This window comes from Acomys russatus, chromosome 24, assembly GCF_903995435.1.
Source record: "Acomys russatus chromosome 24, mAcoRus1.1, whole genome shotgun sequence".
Classification (NCBI taxonomy): Eukaryota; Metazoa; Chordata; class Mammalia; order Rodentia; family Muridae; genus Acomys; species Acomys russatus.
The window spans coordinates 7318235-7335102 of NC_067160.1; the positions used below are offsets into that span (position 1 = coordinate 7318235).

At 40.4% G+C, this 16868-nt stretch overlaps 1 protein-coding gene across 1 annotated transcript in view; it reads left to right on the top strand.

Moving 5' to 3' along the window:
* Positions 1–16868, top strand: part of Cerkl (ceramide kinase like) — a 105482-nt gene that overhangs the window by 43769 nt on the left and 44845 nt on the right. The window lies entirely within an intron of this gene.

The following is a 16868-nucleotide window of genomic DNA, read 5'->3' on the forward strand; positions in this document are numbered from 1 at the left end:
AAAAAGCATTATCTTTAGCTTTTTGGTGATACCATTGTTTGATTTTGCCATCTGAATAATCCTGATCTTATAAAATGAATTCTAAATTAACTTTTGAATAGCCACATTTATGAAGAAGTTTTGGAAATTCTAAGTAGGACAGATTTATTTTATTTAAATGTATAGGGGCTTTGTCTGCATTTATATATGTGCACCATGTGCATGCAGTGCCCCTAGAAGCCAGATAAGGGCATTTAGATCCCCTCAAATTGAGGTTACAGATAGGTGTGAGTTGCCTTGTTGGGAACCAAACCCAGTTTATCTTGACCACTGAGTAATCCTTCCAGCCCCCGTAACAAGTTTTAAAATAATTTAATTGCATTTAAAAATTTTAAATTTTATTATTTTATGTATGTATGCATTTGCAGTATGTGAGTGTGGATGTGCATGCCACAGTGTAGGTGTGGCAGTCAGAGGACAACTCTACACAATTGGCCCTCTCCTTTCTCCTTCATGTGGGTTCTGGGGATAGAACTCAGGTGGGCAGGAACAGGGGAGCACCTGTTCCTACTGACATGCCTTGCCAGCCCTGTGAGTTATTTTTAGAATCTGCTTTGTACTAACTCACATCTCTCTTGAGCATGTTTTAGAACTGACTTGCCTCCTATCCACACATGGTGAGGAAAGTAGGAAAGTACATTTATGTGCTGGACACTTTCCCGAAGGCTAAGGCCTGAGTGTGTTCGGGAGAGTAATGGACTGAGGGTATTCAGAATTTTGAAGTGACATTTTTATATTTTTTGTTTTGTTTTTTAATTATTCATTTATTTATTTACTTTTATATTAAGTTTGTTTATTTTTTTTACTTTTAAAAAATTAATGTATTCATATTACATCTCAATTGTTATCCCATCCCTTGTATCCTCCCATTCCTCTCTCCCTCCTGCTTTCACACTATTCCCCTCCCCTATGTACATCCTATTGGGACTCTAGGCAAGAGAAGTATGGGTAATAGGGAAATGGAAGGATCCAGAGGGTCCTAGAAACCTACAAGTAGAACATTATGATGGGTGGATCTGGGCCCAGGGGTCCTGCTCAAACTATGGCACCAACCAAGGACAATACGTGCGGTAAACTTCGAATCCCTATCCAGATCTAACCAATGGTCAGGACATTCTCCACAGTTGAGGGGAGAGTGGGGACTGACTTTCACATGAACTCTGGTGCCCCATATTTGACCATATCCCCTGGATGGGGAGACCTGGTGGCACTCAGAGGAAGGATAGGAGGCTACCAAGAAGAGACTTGATACCCTATGGTCATATGGAGAGGGAGGAGGTGCCCCTCAGTCATTTTTATATTTTGAATGAAGAAACTTAACCATTCTGCCCTTCCAGTGAATAGAACTTACCTAATTAAAACATTTTACTTGGAGATTATATAGATTATTTTCTCATTGGCCCATTTTAAATTTTTTTGTTTGCTTGTTTATTTGTTTAAGTTAAACAAATGAAATTACTCCAGAAATGTGTTCATATTTATATAGAAAGAGAAATTGTATAGCACAGACATGTGGTGGACTGCTCGATACATCTTTAGGTATATATAAACAGTTAAGAAAAGCTGCATTGATCAATATTTCAAGCCACTCTTGCAGAAGTATAGAAAATTAGAATTCTGTATAATGCTGAGAAAGGAATGAATGTTGACAAACTTAGAATACTAAGTATCACATACTAAAAGATTATGTCAAAAGCAGAATTTTTATCAGATTGAACAGTGCAGAAGTGGCTGGAGTGGTTGATGCAGTTTGGGCTTGGGTAATAGCATTGCATACCAGGCAGAAAGCAGGTCATAATGACATCAGGAGCCCCAGCCCCAGCAGCACTGATCCACAATATCGTATGGACACACACCGGCCTATGGTGTATCTGCTAAGCATCTGCCCATAGCTAATGAGCTGAAGTGAGTGCTCTGAGCCTGGGAGACTCTGCTTCCTCCTCAGCCCTTTAGGATCTGCCTTTCTAGAGGGCGAAGCACAAAGAGGCCAGAATTTGGTTCATCTTTCTACAAAGAAAAATTGTGTCCAAAACTAAAAAGTGTCCATTGTGATGGATTACTTTTTCAACACTGTTATTTTAAATTTCTCTCAAAAGATCTCAGTTAGCTTTACTAGCATGAGCAGGTACATGGCCGATACAATACGAATGTGCCATTTGCTTAGGAGAGTGAACCTTTGCTCTGTGCCGAAGGTCTGAGAACTCTCCCAGAGGGTTGCAGGCAACTCTGCTGTATCTCACCCACAAACTCAACAGCAAGCAAGCACTGGACATCCAGGCAAGTCTCAATTTGGTAAAATTAATTTTATAGGAGGACAGACTTGTTAAAAACCAAACAAGATACCTCTGAGAACACTATCCCCATATTTAGTTTAATGAACCATGTTTTAGCTTGATCTAGGCTTAAAAAAATCTAGTCAAACTGCAGAGATGAATAAACACACATCTTTGTGAAACAGCCTCTGGGGAGCTCACTCTGTACTTTTGATTTAGATAAGAGTGGGAAACAGTGAGGTACAGAGGGTCATTTTCTCTAGCTTACTCCTGGAGTACAGAATTACTTTGCTCATTGAGAACAAATAAATTACTGTCTAAAACCAACCAGTGCAGACAAGAAGGGTTGAAAGCCTCTGATGAGAGTGAAAAACCTAAACAAGGTAGAAGTGTCGGCCCCATTTCTGCGTCCAGGGCCCAGAATACCCAGTGGGGGCCAGCTTCCTGTCCCACTGAAGGCAGACTGGATCATCTCCTATAAGGGCTTGTCTGAGGCTGCAAAACTTTCCACCGTTATATAGGAGCTCTCTTCTCAAGCTCACTATCCAACACCCTTCCTTTCAGATCTTTATAACCCACGCATTCATAAAGGGCGTGTCCTCTGAAAGTCAATAGAGTTGGCTCAGGCCTCTTCCACAAGTGGTGGAGGAGGTGTGTCCTCCCTAGGCTCTGCGGGCCTGTTGACCAGCTCTCTGTGGTCTTCCCTGGTTTGCTTTCACTGGAGTTATGTTTGTGTATGCGTCGCCTTCCTGTCTTATATCTGCCATTCCTTGCCTCCGACACACTGCTTGGGTTTGGGCAGAGACTGATTGTTCATTGGTTACACCCCTGCCCAGTTTTCCCTAGCTAAAGAGTTTATTGTTTGTAGAAAATTTGGGAGGTGACAGAAATTTTGCATTTCAAAAATGTATATAACTTCCAGTTAAATGTCAGAGAACCATAATTTAAATCCAAATACAAAGATCTTACCTCTAACTGGGTTAAGCTAGTAAAAACAAGTTGTTCTTAAACATGGCATTGAATTCAAGTTTATTTTGAATTTGTCCTGTTTGAACAAGTAGATTTTTTTTTTTTTTATTGCCAGCACTTACACCTCCCTCCTCTTGTTCCTCTAAGGAGAAAAACACGGAGGCACTCTAGCCTCAAGTGGGTGTTCCTTTAGTCTTAATTAATCTAACAATTACAATTTTATATAGTTCTGACACTGTGTTATTTCTAAATATGAACAATTATACTTGGAATCTAAGTGAGGATAAAATGTGATAAGATTTTAAGGAAAAGTTAGCAGCAGTAGCCAGAAGAAAAAAAGCAATATCAAATACTTGAGATTTGAAAACTAATTAACATTGACTAAATAATTACAGGTTTATAAATATAAAAGAACACTTTTCCTTTTAATCTAAAAGTCAATTAACTTCACTCTTGACCCAGTTTTTTCAGCACATTTGCACAGAGCATCTTTTACTTTCCTTTTGTTCTGTGTTCTTGAGACGAGGTCTACACAGCTAACCTTGAACTCACGTTCTCCCCTTTGGAGCCTCCCCATTGCTAGGGTGATAGGTATGTGTCCCCACAGCCAGCTTCCTGCTCAGCGTGGAGTCATAGAAGACTTCTTATAACTTTGTGACTAGTAAGCAGTGCAATTCATTCCTGTGACACACTTCATGCATCGGGCTCAGCTGTGCGTTGGAAAAAAACAGAAAACGCCCAAACACCCATCAGAATGGCTAAGATCAAAAACACAGGTAGCAGCACATGCTGGCAAGCATGTGGAGAAAGGAGAACACTTCTCCATTGCTCATGTGAGTGTAAACTTGTACAACCACTTTGGAAATCAATCTGGCCCTTTCTCAGAAAACTGGAGGTAGTGCTACCTCAAGACCCAGCTATACCACTCGTGGGCATATACCCCAAAGATGCTCCACCATACAACAAGGACATTTGCTCAGCTATGTTCATAGCAGCCTTATTCAGAATAGCCGGAATCTGGAAACAACCTAGATTTCCCTCAACCAAAGACCTAGCCGACGAACATGATACTCTCCACCATTGAGTGGAGAGTGAGATCTGACTCTCACATGAACTCTGGTGCCCCTTTTCTGACCATGTCCCCCAGATGGGGAGACCTGGTGGCACTCAGAGGAAGGATAGCTAGTTACCAAGAAGAGACTTGATATTCTGAGAGCATATATAGGGGGAGGAGGTCTCCCTCAGTCACAGACATAGGGGAGGGGAGAAGGGGAGAAATGGGAGGGAGGGAAGAATGGGAGGAAACAGAGGAAGGGCTAACAATCGAGATGTAATATGAATAAATTAATAAAAAAAATTTAAAAAAAATAAAAAAAGGAAAAAAAAAAAGAAAAAAAAAAGAAACTGTGGTACATTTACATAATGGAATATTAAAAACAAGGAAGTCTTGAAATTTGCACTAAAAATGACGAGCCAGAGTGAGGTAACTCAGACCCAGAAAGACACTCATGGTATATACTTGCTTATAAGTGGCTATTAGTCCAACATAGATGTCCTTTGAGAGACTCCACCCAGCATAGGATCAGGACAGATCTTGGGACTTGCTGCTGGACTCTGTGGGGACTCCTGAGAGTGGTATGAAAGAATTGGGAGATGGAAGGACCCAGAGTGTCCAGGAACCCTACAAAAAGATCATCAAGGCTGGTGGATCTGGACCCAGGAGGGCCTGCACAAACTGCTGTGCCAACCAAGCACAATGCATACAGTAAACCTAGATCCCTGTTCAGGTCTAGCCAATTGACAGCTCATTCTCCACAGTTGTGGGGAGAGGGGGGACTGCCTCTGATGTGAACTCTGGTGTCCCCAATTTGGCTACTTCCCCTTGGTGGGGAGGCCTGGTGGCACTCAGGGGAAGCAGGCTATGCAGATGAGACAGGATAGGCTGTGATCATATGGTGGGGGAGGAGGTCCCCTCTGTCAGAGGTCTAGAGGAGGGAAATAGAGTGGAAGAGGGAGGGAGGGTAGGAATGGGAAGATACAAAGGAGGGGATAACAACCAGGAAGTAATCTGAATAAATCATAATAAACTAAAATTTAAAACAATAAGCCATGAGGGGTTGGAGAGATGGCACAGTTGTTAAAAGCATACGCTGCTTTTGAAGAGAAGCTGAGTTCAATTCCCAGCATCTACACCAGTCAGCTCACCACTGCCTAGAGCTACAGTTTCATGGGCTCTAACACATCTAGTCTCTGCTGGAATCTGCACTCACATGTACAAACTGCCCCCTCCCCCGCAAAATTCCACAGCTACACATAATAAAAATAATAAAGAAGAAATTAAATTTAGACATACTTTTCAAAAATTTCCCCTGGAGACAGATAAGACAACATGTTGTTTTAAGAATGAATCAAGTGTTCAATGAAGACACTAGAAAAGTTAAGAAAATCAAAGTCACCAACCACTGATTCTAGAATTAATGTTTTTTTTTTTTTAAGTAATTGTCATCATTATGTCAAAAGTAGTCAAACATAGTGTTTTCTGACTTTAAAAAGGTACTTGTGATACAAAGATAAGTATGCACAACTTTAAACGTGTGTGTGTGTGTGTGTGTGTGTGTGTGTGTGTGTGTGTGTGTGTGTGTACACTAGATGTGCTCTTTTTTATTCCATTTAGGCACAATTCTATGTTTACATATTTGAGTTTCCTAGTAATGGTCATTGGAAAGCTCCTTTGGACCCCACACCAAGCTTTTCCCCAGAGATGATAATCTGGTTTTGAATGAGCATCCTTGGGCTCTCAAGTATGCGACATCTGGGCCCTCAACATCAGCACAAACTTATAGAACCAGAATAAGCCTTTGTTTTTTCTAAATGAAAAAGCTCTAAAGGTGTCTGCTAAGTGACTTGGAAAATGAATACAAACAGTGGAACCAGGACTCTGATCTGGGTGCTTAGGGATGTCTTTTATGACTTCTCTTCCTCTGGAGAGGATGGAGCTCCAGGCACTTTAAGAGCGATTTGTGAGGAAGTTTATTTAAAAAAAGCCATTGATACAGGAGCAGAGACATGCTTGGAAAATAGTAGCTTACAGCTTAAAACAGCAAAGCCGAATGTAAGGTCATAGGGAACTCACTGCGCACTGACTCTTCAGCTAACTGTTATGGCTTATATATATATATATATATATATATATATTTGTTTATTGTTCTGAGTACACCTTTGTGTGACTCTGTCATCCAGAACAAAAACACTTGACAATCTCCAGTGTGTCATCACTGCTAATGTCAGCCTATCAGCACACAGCAGCCTCCCATGCTCGCCTGCGTAGGCACACAGGAGCTTTGTAAAGTCTGAATATCTGTATGGGTGGCAACCCTGGCATTCAAACAACAGAGACTGTCTACATGGTATCAGTACTACCAGTAGCATTGGCATAGTAACTTACTAAAGCTACCCGTTGCAAGCATACTTAAACATTTTTCCTTTAAATAATTTTATATAGGATATTTCTTTTAAATCAATTTGCAAATAGAAAGACTATATTTTATCAAGCCAAGTATTGACAATGAGCTTAAAAATAAATTTGCTTCAGTTATGTTTATTTCTTTTGCATTATCTATTGCTTACTGAACTGGACGTTGAAAAGAGAACAATGAAACTTATCTCTTTTAAATTATGAACCAATACCAATATCACTTAACTCTTCAAGATTATCTTGTCAAAAGAAACTTTCATTCAAAACTCCAACTTTGCCATACTTATAGTTGAGATTATAAATGGAGAGAAAGTGCAGCAACCACAAAATTTTTTGTGAATAAGGCAACAGAAGAGTTTACAGTTTATTTTAAGCCTTGAACAGGGCTGGTCTCACATTTTGAATTGTTTCCATTCTGGCAATTAACAGTGTGAAAATTCACTAAGTGTCATCCTGCAAACATAGCAAGCCGTAGCATTAGACCCCTGAGAAGTTCCATGATAGCACAAGCTCAACGTGAGAACATGGAATAGGTGTGTCTAAAGTGATCAAAAGAGAAGCTGAAAATACTAAAAGATCTATGAATATGCCTTTTAGAAAATTTATCTTCACTGTGACCTGCTCTTCCTGGACCTGAGACCCTAGAGACTCTGACTAAATAGGTCTAGGTGGCCCCAGAGATGGGCCTCCTGTAAAGGACACCTTAGTTAATCTAATGTGTTTCTGGGAGCAACAATCATGACATCGACAACTTCAAACAACTTGGTTTCATTAATGCATGTATACAAACCCCTACACACCACACTTATAAAGATGTCTTTGCAGACAGAATATAGAACAGTCACACTGTTGTTTCCTATCTTCTCAAGTTAACCAGCACCCGTCCTTCAGTCACATTGGGTCATTGCTTGTTCCCTAAGTCACCTTCCCACCCTCACCAGTTCTGGTTTGTGCTGATAGAGACTGCCAGACAGGGCTGATGGGATTATTCTGGCTTCTTCTACCTTCTTCTCTCACAGGTACTGCATTTTTAGCTGACAGGAAGCTAGAATTAGTCCTTTAGAGACAGTTGACTTGAACCGAGTGATCATGGCGATCTTTCGAGGGCTTTCCTTCTCGACAGCCCTTGAGGCATCTTCATCCTAAAGGAGGGCTATGTTTTTGCATGTAATTGATTATAATTATATTTCAAAATTAATTGCTGTATGGTACATGAAAATTATATTCTTGCTCCACTCATTGACAGAGCGTCTTGAGACTAGAAGCTGACGAGCATATTCATTTTCGGGAATATCAATGTCAGATTGTTCTGCAAGGAAGAAGCTCGGTGACAGTGTGTTTTGTATCATTCAGCTTCTTGGAGAAACAATTTAGGTAGGCTTTGTCAGGTTTTGCCAAGTGATTAGATTCAGGGTGTCAAACGAATATCCTCTAAATGTTTCCAGTAAAACGTTGAATTAAGTTTTCATGCTGTTAAATGAATTCGTTAACACCACTTCTTAACTGAATTTCAGAGAGTCATTATTCTCAAACTCAGAGGCTAATGATAATGACTGACATTTGTTAAGCAGTTACTATGTGCCACATACTCTGTAAGCAACTTTTATGAATTATCTCATTAAATCCTCATAATGGCATCAAGAACTAGAAACACACTCCCATAGAAATACAGGAGCAAAATTACTTATGAGTTTTGTAGTGAGGCTTGAGGAGTTGAAACAGTTCATAACAGCAGATAGTGAAATTGAATCAAATACAATGGTTATCATTTCTTAGTTTATACACAACAAAAGTAAAGTGATATAGAGCAGTTTTTAATGGCTGAAAATCTTTTTTTTTTATAATGTGCATGTATGTGAATATGGAGGCCAGAAGATGACTTAAGGAGGGTGTCATCATCAGGAACATTGTCTATGCTGACTGTCTCCTGTGAGGCAGGCTCTCATTGGCTTTGAGCTCTCCAATTAGGCCAGACTGGCTAGCCAGCGTGTTCCAGGGGTCCGGCTGTCTCTGCCTGCCCAAGGCTAGGCTTATGTGTCACCACACCTGGAGTTCTTGCATGCCTTCTAGGGATTGAACTCAGATCCTCACACTTGCAATAGTTTATCCATTGTGCTGTTTCCTCAGAGTTAAACTGGTTCCTCTTTATACAAGGAGTAATTTACCCTAATTTGATATTAGATCAAATAAATATTCCATGAGGTTGATCATCTTAGAATATCCTCTTTGAGAAGAAACACTAGAGCTTCTTTAAAAATCAGAGGGGAATATGGTGAAAGAGGGAGGGAGGGAGGGAGGGAATGGGAAGGTACAAGTGAGGCGATAACAATCAGGGTGTAATCTGAAAAAAATTATAATATATCTGTATTACATAATGCCCTTACGTGGGGGAGGTCTTGATGTTTTTCTATCTATTATCATAAATGGTGATACAATAATGTCCTGTGTTAACTCTTGAAGATGAATTTCTAAATGTAAATTCCTGACTTAAAAGTTAAATTTGCCTGTATATTTTTTTTTCTTTTAGATATTGACAAATTCCCCTTCTGTGGGATTTATACCATCTCTCAGTAAAGTCATGCTGGAGAGGAAGCCTTTGGGCACAGGGACCAGTGGAGGAATTTGGGGTCCAAACTGTAGCATACCTCTGTTGAGTTACAGCTAGCCATAGTTTCCCACATCTCTACTACAAAGTCTCACTGAGGATGCTAAGCATCCTTGCCTTCTTCCTTGGGAGAACGTGATGTGTCTTGTGTTTCTGCATGAAGACTGCATGCTGACTATGATGGAGTAGACAAGCATGCTCTATCCTGACTACTATGGGATAGACAAGCATGCTCTATCCTGACTACTATGGGATAGGTTGGCATGTTCTGTCCATCTTACTACAGAAGCTACTCTCTGTAATCTTGAGCCTTTCCCCCGAGCCCACGCTGGGAATGAACACTGGAGCCTGTTATTGCTTACGTCTTATATTCTTCACCAGGGATCGAGACTTAGACCTGCTGTGTTCTCTCTTGCGGTCCACTGAAGCATCCACATAGCACTGTGTAATCTGCTCTCTTGGGGGTTGTGGCAGTACCTCATAGAACCACCTCTTCCTGGTGCTTTCACGGATGGCAGATGTGTCTTCTGTATTTGATGAATTCATTTTTAGAAACTATTCTGACAACTTGTACAAGAAATAGTCCATTTCATCCTGTTTTCATATTTTACTCCGGCAGAGGTTAAGGACATCATCTTTCTCTGGAAATGTCTTCTCTATTGATCTGAAAATTCTCCATCAACTACAATGTGTATTATGTTTTTCCATTTTCATTTGTTTGTTTGTTTCGAGACAGGGTTTCTCTGTGTGGCTTTGGCTGTCCTGGACTGGCTTTGTAGACCAGGCTGGCCTCGAACGCACAGAGATCCACCTGCCCCTGCTTCCCTGAGTGCTCAGATTAAGGCATGCCCTACCACTCCCACCTGCTTTTCCGTTTTCAATTATTAAATTACTTTATTGTTTGCTTTTTTATTCTTTTTCTCCAAGTACTAGGACATTTTTGTGTGTGACACAGTAAGTGGTCTTGCTGGCTTCCAAGTCAAGGTCTTCCCTGTAGTCGCCGAGTGTATGTCCCCCAACCCCCTCCACCCCGAGGGCTGGGGGTGTGACTCCCCACCCCCCTCCACCCCGAGGGCTGGGGGTGTGACTCCCCACCCCCTCCACCCCAGGGCTGGGGGTGTGACTCCCCACTCCCCTCCACCCTGAGGGCTGGGATTACAGGCGCTTCTTATTTATTAACTTGACCTACTCAGTCCCTTCAGGCCGCTCATTTTTGCTTTCGTCTTTCTATTCCTTCTATACTTTGGGTTCCATTTGTTTGAATTTTGGACTTGGAAATTTATTTTTTACCCTTATTTCATTGATGCAGATGTTAACGGCCCTAACTTCTCACTGCTGTATATAATGTAGCTCATAGATCCAAAATATTTTTACCATAATCTTTAAGGAATTCTACAGTTTTTATTTGCATTTCCCCTTTCCCCTAGATACTGCTTAACAGAAATTAAATTTCTAAGTATATTACTCTCTCACTGGTTTTTATTATAATTTCTGCTGTCTTAAATGACTATGTACTTTGAGAATATTCTCCAAAAGTTTAGTTTCTGCCTCTCCTTCTTTATTTAATGCCTTTTTGTTAAATAGATATTCAATCGCATTTAAGGTTGTCTGACCATGTTATAATACATGTTAATTTTCTTCTTGCTTGGGAATCAAACCAGAGCCTATGCCTTGTGGTTGCTTGCTGATGAGTACGCGGCAAGCAGCGGCCACCAAGCTCCAGGTGTAGATTGTATCTCCCTGATGATGCTGAACAGTTTCATATTTACTCCTGAAACTCTCCATAACTCCTTGCAAATCCACCCTCTCTTCCCTCCTTCTCTATTTTCTGTCCTATTTTCTCATTGTTTTAGAAGAGACTATCTCACATAAGATTTTCTGGCCCTCTGGTTCTTAAAATATTTCCGGGGACTCTTTCATGTCATTTCCAGAGCCACAGCTAGCAGAGTTTGTGTTATAAATGTATAAAATGGGCACAGGTACCCCAACGTCAGTTTTTAAATACTTTACCTATATATATATATATATTTCCATATATATATGTTTTTTAATTATTAGAACTATGTACTCAGTTTATTTGTTCTATTTGTTCATTGATTGATTGAAATGTTTGATTTGGAGAGTTCATTCTGTGATCTGGGTATTGACGCCATCTAATGTGTGGTGGAAAAGGTTTCCCCTTTTCATATGCTTTCTCTTCACTTGGGTGTTTGCTCCTCTGCTGGGCACAAGCCTTTGAGACCCTGCAGATGATTGAGAACATTTCCTCAAAAACCCACACCCAATTAGAGCACTTAGGAATGACCCAGAGGAGCTGCTTTAATAAACCTTGCTAACTAGATGAAACCATTACATTAAACACATTTATGAATTATTATCTGTTATCTTGCAATTTCCTACTTTGATGGGTGAGTAAATGTCCAATTATACCATCAAATTAGACCCTTGAAATGTTACTTGTATTTAATAATAATACTTTTTACATCCTAAGTATTGTGGTCTATTGGGTGAACCAGCTTCTCTCTGCCTCTCCATTCTTGCTTGTTCATTCTCAATCTGGCTGGTGTTGGCTCCATTGTTGTCTAAATCCTGAAGTACGGAGGTGATCATTCTACTGGCGGCTGATTCCTTCTGTTAGTTGCTGCTCCCTTCATGCTGGCTGTCAGGAAAAGAGATCTGTTTACACTAGCAAACTGCATCTGAGTGTAATTTTTTTACTTGAAGTCAAACTGTGGCATTAGAATTATTTAGATCCCTGGGAGTAAAGATCAGTACACATGTGTTTTTATTTGACAATAACAGGAAATCAATGCATTTGAGTAGAAATCACCTAAAAGAGACTAGTACCTCCTCTAAGCTCTGCTGGGAAACAGGCAGATCTTCAACGGAAGGCTTTTTTGCCACCCGTTACTCATTAACAGGGCACAATTTCCTCTCAGAAGCTCTCTAGCAGCAGCGTTAGCTCGGGACTTTGTTTCTCTTGTCTGAGCTTTATCTTTCCAACAATTTGCTTGCTTTCCTGTGTGAAATAGTTGTGAGTATCTACAAGACGACGGCAGGCAGGATTCCGGGCTGCTAACTGTGTTGAGCACTGTGCCATTTCCATTGCAGGGAACTCAAAACAGCACAGATGTGAGTCTGGGGGTGGCGTCCCTGCAGCGCTCAGGAGCCTTTGTTTGGAGAACACCCTGATTAACCCCCACCCTTCATGGTTCATTGACTCACTGATAGATCAAGTTTAAACTAGTACATATTAGCACATTTGTTACTAACAGAGGAGCAGTTGGCCATTCTGTTTTACACTGCTGGTCCATTGCAAACTGGCGTGCTAAAAAGGTCTCTAGTCCACAGTAGGAATTGAGAGGTTACCCAGGGACTGAGACTCCAGGCAGTTGCATATTAATGTTGACTCGTGCTTCTACTTAAATCCTGGATTATCAACTAGGGAGGCGCTTATGCTATTATACAGTTATAAATATGTGATGGCTGCTGCTGTAAAGTTCTCTTTTTCTAAGGGGTGAGAATTTAAATGTCTCAGTATAGTTTTGTATTAATCAGCCCGTTCCCAGATGAGGTCCTGACTCTGATGCCTGGTGTAGTTTGCTAAAATGTTGATCACTGGGTTCTTTGTAGCCGCTGATCTCGCATACATCCTCATATGTTTCTGTATCCTCATGGTCTGTGAACATGTTTCTGTGCAGTCCAGAAGGCATGCCCGTTTCCTCATTAAAAAAAAAAAAAAAAAAAAAAAAAGCTATCTCCCTTTGAGTTATCTGTGTATGACTCGATCCTTTTCTTAAAGCTTAAAGGACCATGCCTTACCTGCCTTGCTCATTTGGCTTTTTTTCTTTCAATTTTTTTTTTTTTTTAAATAGTTGCAGTTCTTTCCATGGAAAACGGGCTTACAGAATCAGCTGGCAATAGTAAGTGGTGAATTTTGCCTTGGCTTCATTGCGCATCAATGCCATCCTCTTGGCCACCTGCTTCTCAGCGTCTTCCCTTCTCTTGTGAGATGATGAAGGCTGAATGCCCAGGGCAGCCGAGGGACATCACACTGAGCCCAGGGCAAAGCAAAGGGTTTCGTATGGACTCAGGGCGGCAGTTTAGCCTCGTTCTGCGGCTGATTTGTTTCTGGAAAGTGAATCGATCTAAGTTCCGAGCAAAAGGCTCAGTATTTATTTCCTAAGCTGCTCTTAGAAAAGAGTTCGCCATCTCTTAAATGTTTTCTGCCAGCTTTAGCTCTGTAGACACAGAGGCCCAGTGTGCGGCAGAGGCAGAGTCAGTTGCACTGTGAAAAGATGAACCTGGCAGGGAAGAAGCAGCTACCTGTCTCCAAGTTTACCCTTTCTGCAAACAAATTTAGATGTCTGCCACAAAGCCCGGTCTCAATAATCTCTGGTTCTCCATCAAGTATTTGTCTTAGCCTTTTCATTTTACTTTAGGAATTAATGTAAGTGCTTTATGCTTCTTGTCTGTTTTATACTATAGCATTTTGGAAATTATTCTGTTAGAGATTTTTAGTGTTAATCTCTTTAATTAAGTTTCTTTAATACAATTGAAACCTCAGTTTTCTATTTTCCTTTAGTTCTCTGAATATATACATATATATCATTATATATATTTACTGAGCATCTATTGTGTGCCATATACATTTTCTATACACTGTTAAATATAGCAGAAAACAGAAATACAAAGCTTTTGACTCAAGGGAACCCTGTTGTACTAATACAAGAAGAATTGAAAGGATTAAATAAATATATTTCCAATCCCTCAAATGATGATGTGTGCTACCAGTAAATAAAAAGGAGGTATTTATCACTGTGACTTTCTTGCAATGATGGACTGAACGTGGAACTGTAAGATAAGCAAACCTTCTCCTCCCCCATGTTGCTTTTGAGTCAGGATATTTTATTACAGCAATAGAAATAAAACTGGAATGGCACCTGTATCCCCATCACCTTGATTTTATACTTCTTCATGTTCCCCCATGTTTGTGTTAAACTCTGTATCAATGTGGTACAAAGTAGATTATAGACATTATAGTGTATCTGCCTGAATGCTTTGAATTTTACCTTTAAAGCCAGGCATTTCACAAATACTCAGATACCATTTTCTACCAAAATCGCTTATCTCTGGCCCATATAAAAAAGTTCCTGGCTTTTTATAATGTATTGTTACTAATTTCTACTACAAATATTTCATTGAATTAAATACATTTAAATGACATTCTCTTTCTTTCCCCAGTTGTTGTGTTTTTTTTTTTTTTTTTTTCCCTTTGACATTGAATTTGGAAGAGCCTAGACTATTAGTCCTGTAGACACTTTAGTGGATGTAAGGATTTCTGGGAATGTTTGTCTAAACATTTCTAGCCTCTGGACATCCCCATGCAGTATATCTATGGTGGTTCCTTCTATTAAGCTGCTAGGAGATGCTCCATCCTACATGGTGGCTTCTTTATTGTGTCATTTAACCCATTCTTTTGCCTTCTGAATAAAAAATTTGGAATATATAAAACTGAGTTTTCAGTTAAGAGCTTAATCTGATTCATTTTAGACATTTCAGATAAAACTGTAAATGGTGTTGTGTACTTCATTTTATGACAGGTGACAAGTACTGATGACTGTCCCACTAGTACTGAGGCAAAACCGGTACCTTAGTTAAAGATGTGACAACCAGATACTTCTGTTGCAAATGTCCTAATTAAAACCAGCAGATTCTTAGTGGTTCTTAGGCCTTGGAGGAGTACATAGCTCTCAATAAATATTCCTCATAATGCTTTTGAGACACATCAATTATCTTTGTCTCAATTAACACAGAGATTTCAATTCAGTCTTTTAATCAGAATTAGTGCCATCTTTTTATGAAGAGGATGTTGCCTCTGTAATTTGGTGTGTGTCTCTGCTTAGAAACACAGGGCCACTTTAAAAAACAGGATAGCTGCTTAATTTGTAATTACCTGTTTTCAAAGCAAGGTGCAGAGGCCTCTGCCCTGAGCGAGTGCAGGACGATGCCGTCCTTGCATAGCATTAGACAATTCTCCGTCACACAGCAGAAAGTGAGCTGCCACAGCATCACAACCTAAACTAAATGTGTGCCTAACAGAAAGCAGGGTGTTTAGAAGAAAGATCACTGGCTGCCATGATCTCAGACACTCACTACTTGCTATAAAGAAGTGATGGCTGGAGAGCTTGGCACATGCGAGTGTGTATGGACAGCAACCAAGAGCAGTGCATGGTGCAGGTGAGCACACGGACGGTGTTAAGACAAGGGCCAGACAGTCAGAGACAATAAGGATGAAGCAGAAAGCACACTTCCACAGCTAAGGACAGAAAAAATGTCTTTTAAAAATGTAAATGTCTGGCAAAGAGAATTCGTTCCAAGGAGACGATAGCATGCCACATTCCATAGATGTGGATCTCCATCCTTGCGGAGAAGATGACATGGTACATGTAGGAACAAAGTGGGACAGGCACGGGAGAAACACAGAGTTAACAAACAGCACTCCTCACTGGGAGCATGTCAGCCTTGAGTCCTGCATGTGGTGCCTTGTCCCAGAGGAGCTAAGCAATCACTTCATGGCACGTTGATTCTGTTGGTTACATTGCTTGACATTGTAGAAAGTCAGTTTTCTCTTCTTGTTGCAGACTCTAGATGCAGGTTTGCTTTCCCATCTGCCATGTTTCCCACACCGCTCTCTGTGGACCTCCTGAGGTCCCAGCTCAATTCTTCACAATACAAGAGGCTCACTGATATCAAAAGAAGCGATTCAATAGCTTTATCTTGTCCCTATTGTGTCACACTGTATTCTGGACAGAAAAAAAATTGTGTTATACAAGCAGAGTTCATAGTCCAGCGGCCTGTGAATTCTGTGGACAAAGAGGTATAAGCCAGAGCATTCCCCCCTCACATCCACACCAGTGATATCTGCTTCCTGCCTCTGTATAACTTTGGGTCCTGCTAATTTAAAATTTTCATCCTAATGTACTTTCCCATGGGTGCATGAGAACTGTTTGATCCAATCGGACATTTAAAGCAATTAGGCCATTTTATTGAATCAGATGTCATTCTGTGAACCGTTATGTGAATTAAAGTATGAGCTGCTACACTGGAAAGGATATTTCCGATTGTCCCAGAAAATAATGTTGCCTAGGAAAAGAGGCAAAACTCTGATTCTATTTATAGAGTGCTCATGATGTTGATATCAGCATGGGCAACACAAGTCTGAAAGGGGACACTGGGATCAGCCTTGCATCTGAATGCTAACAGGCTACGTGGGCATGTCAGCAAATGGTAATATGTACCCTACTTAAAAGCTTCTGTGGGAAAGCACTCAAGGTATTCCTCCCAGCTTCCAGAGCCGACAGGATTGTCTTTCATCGCTACAGCTAGACAGCCATGCAGATAGGATCTGGAACAAGTGGATTTTTATAACAGTTGGATAAAAGAGGGTGTAAAGTGATCATTATTGCTGATAAAAGTAATTGTTAACCTAAAATCTAAGAGATTA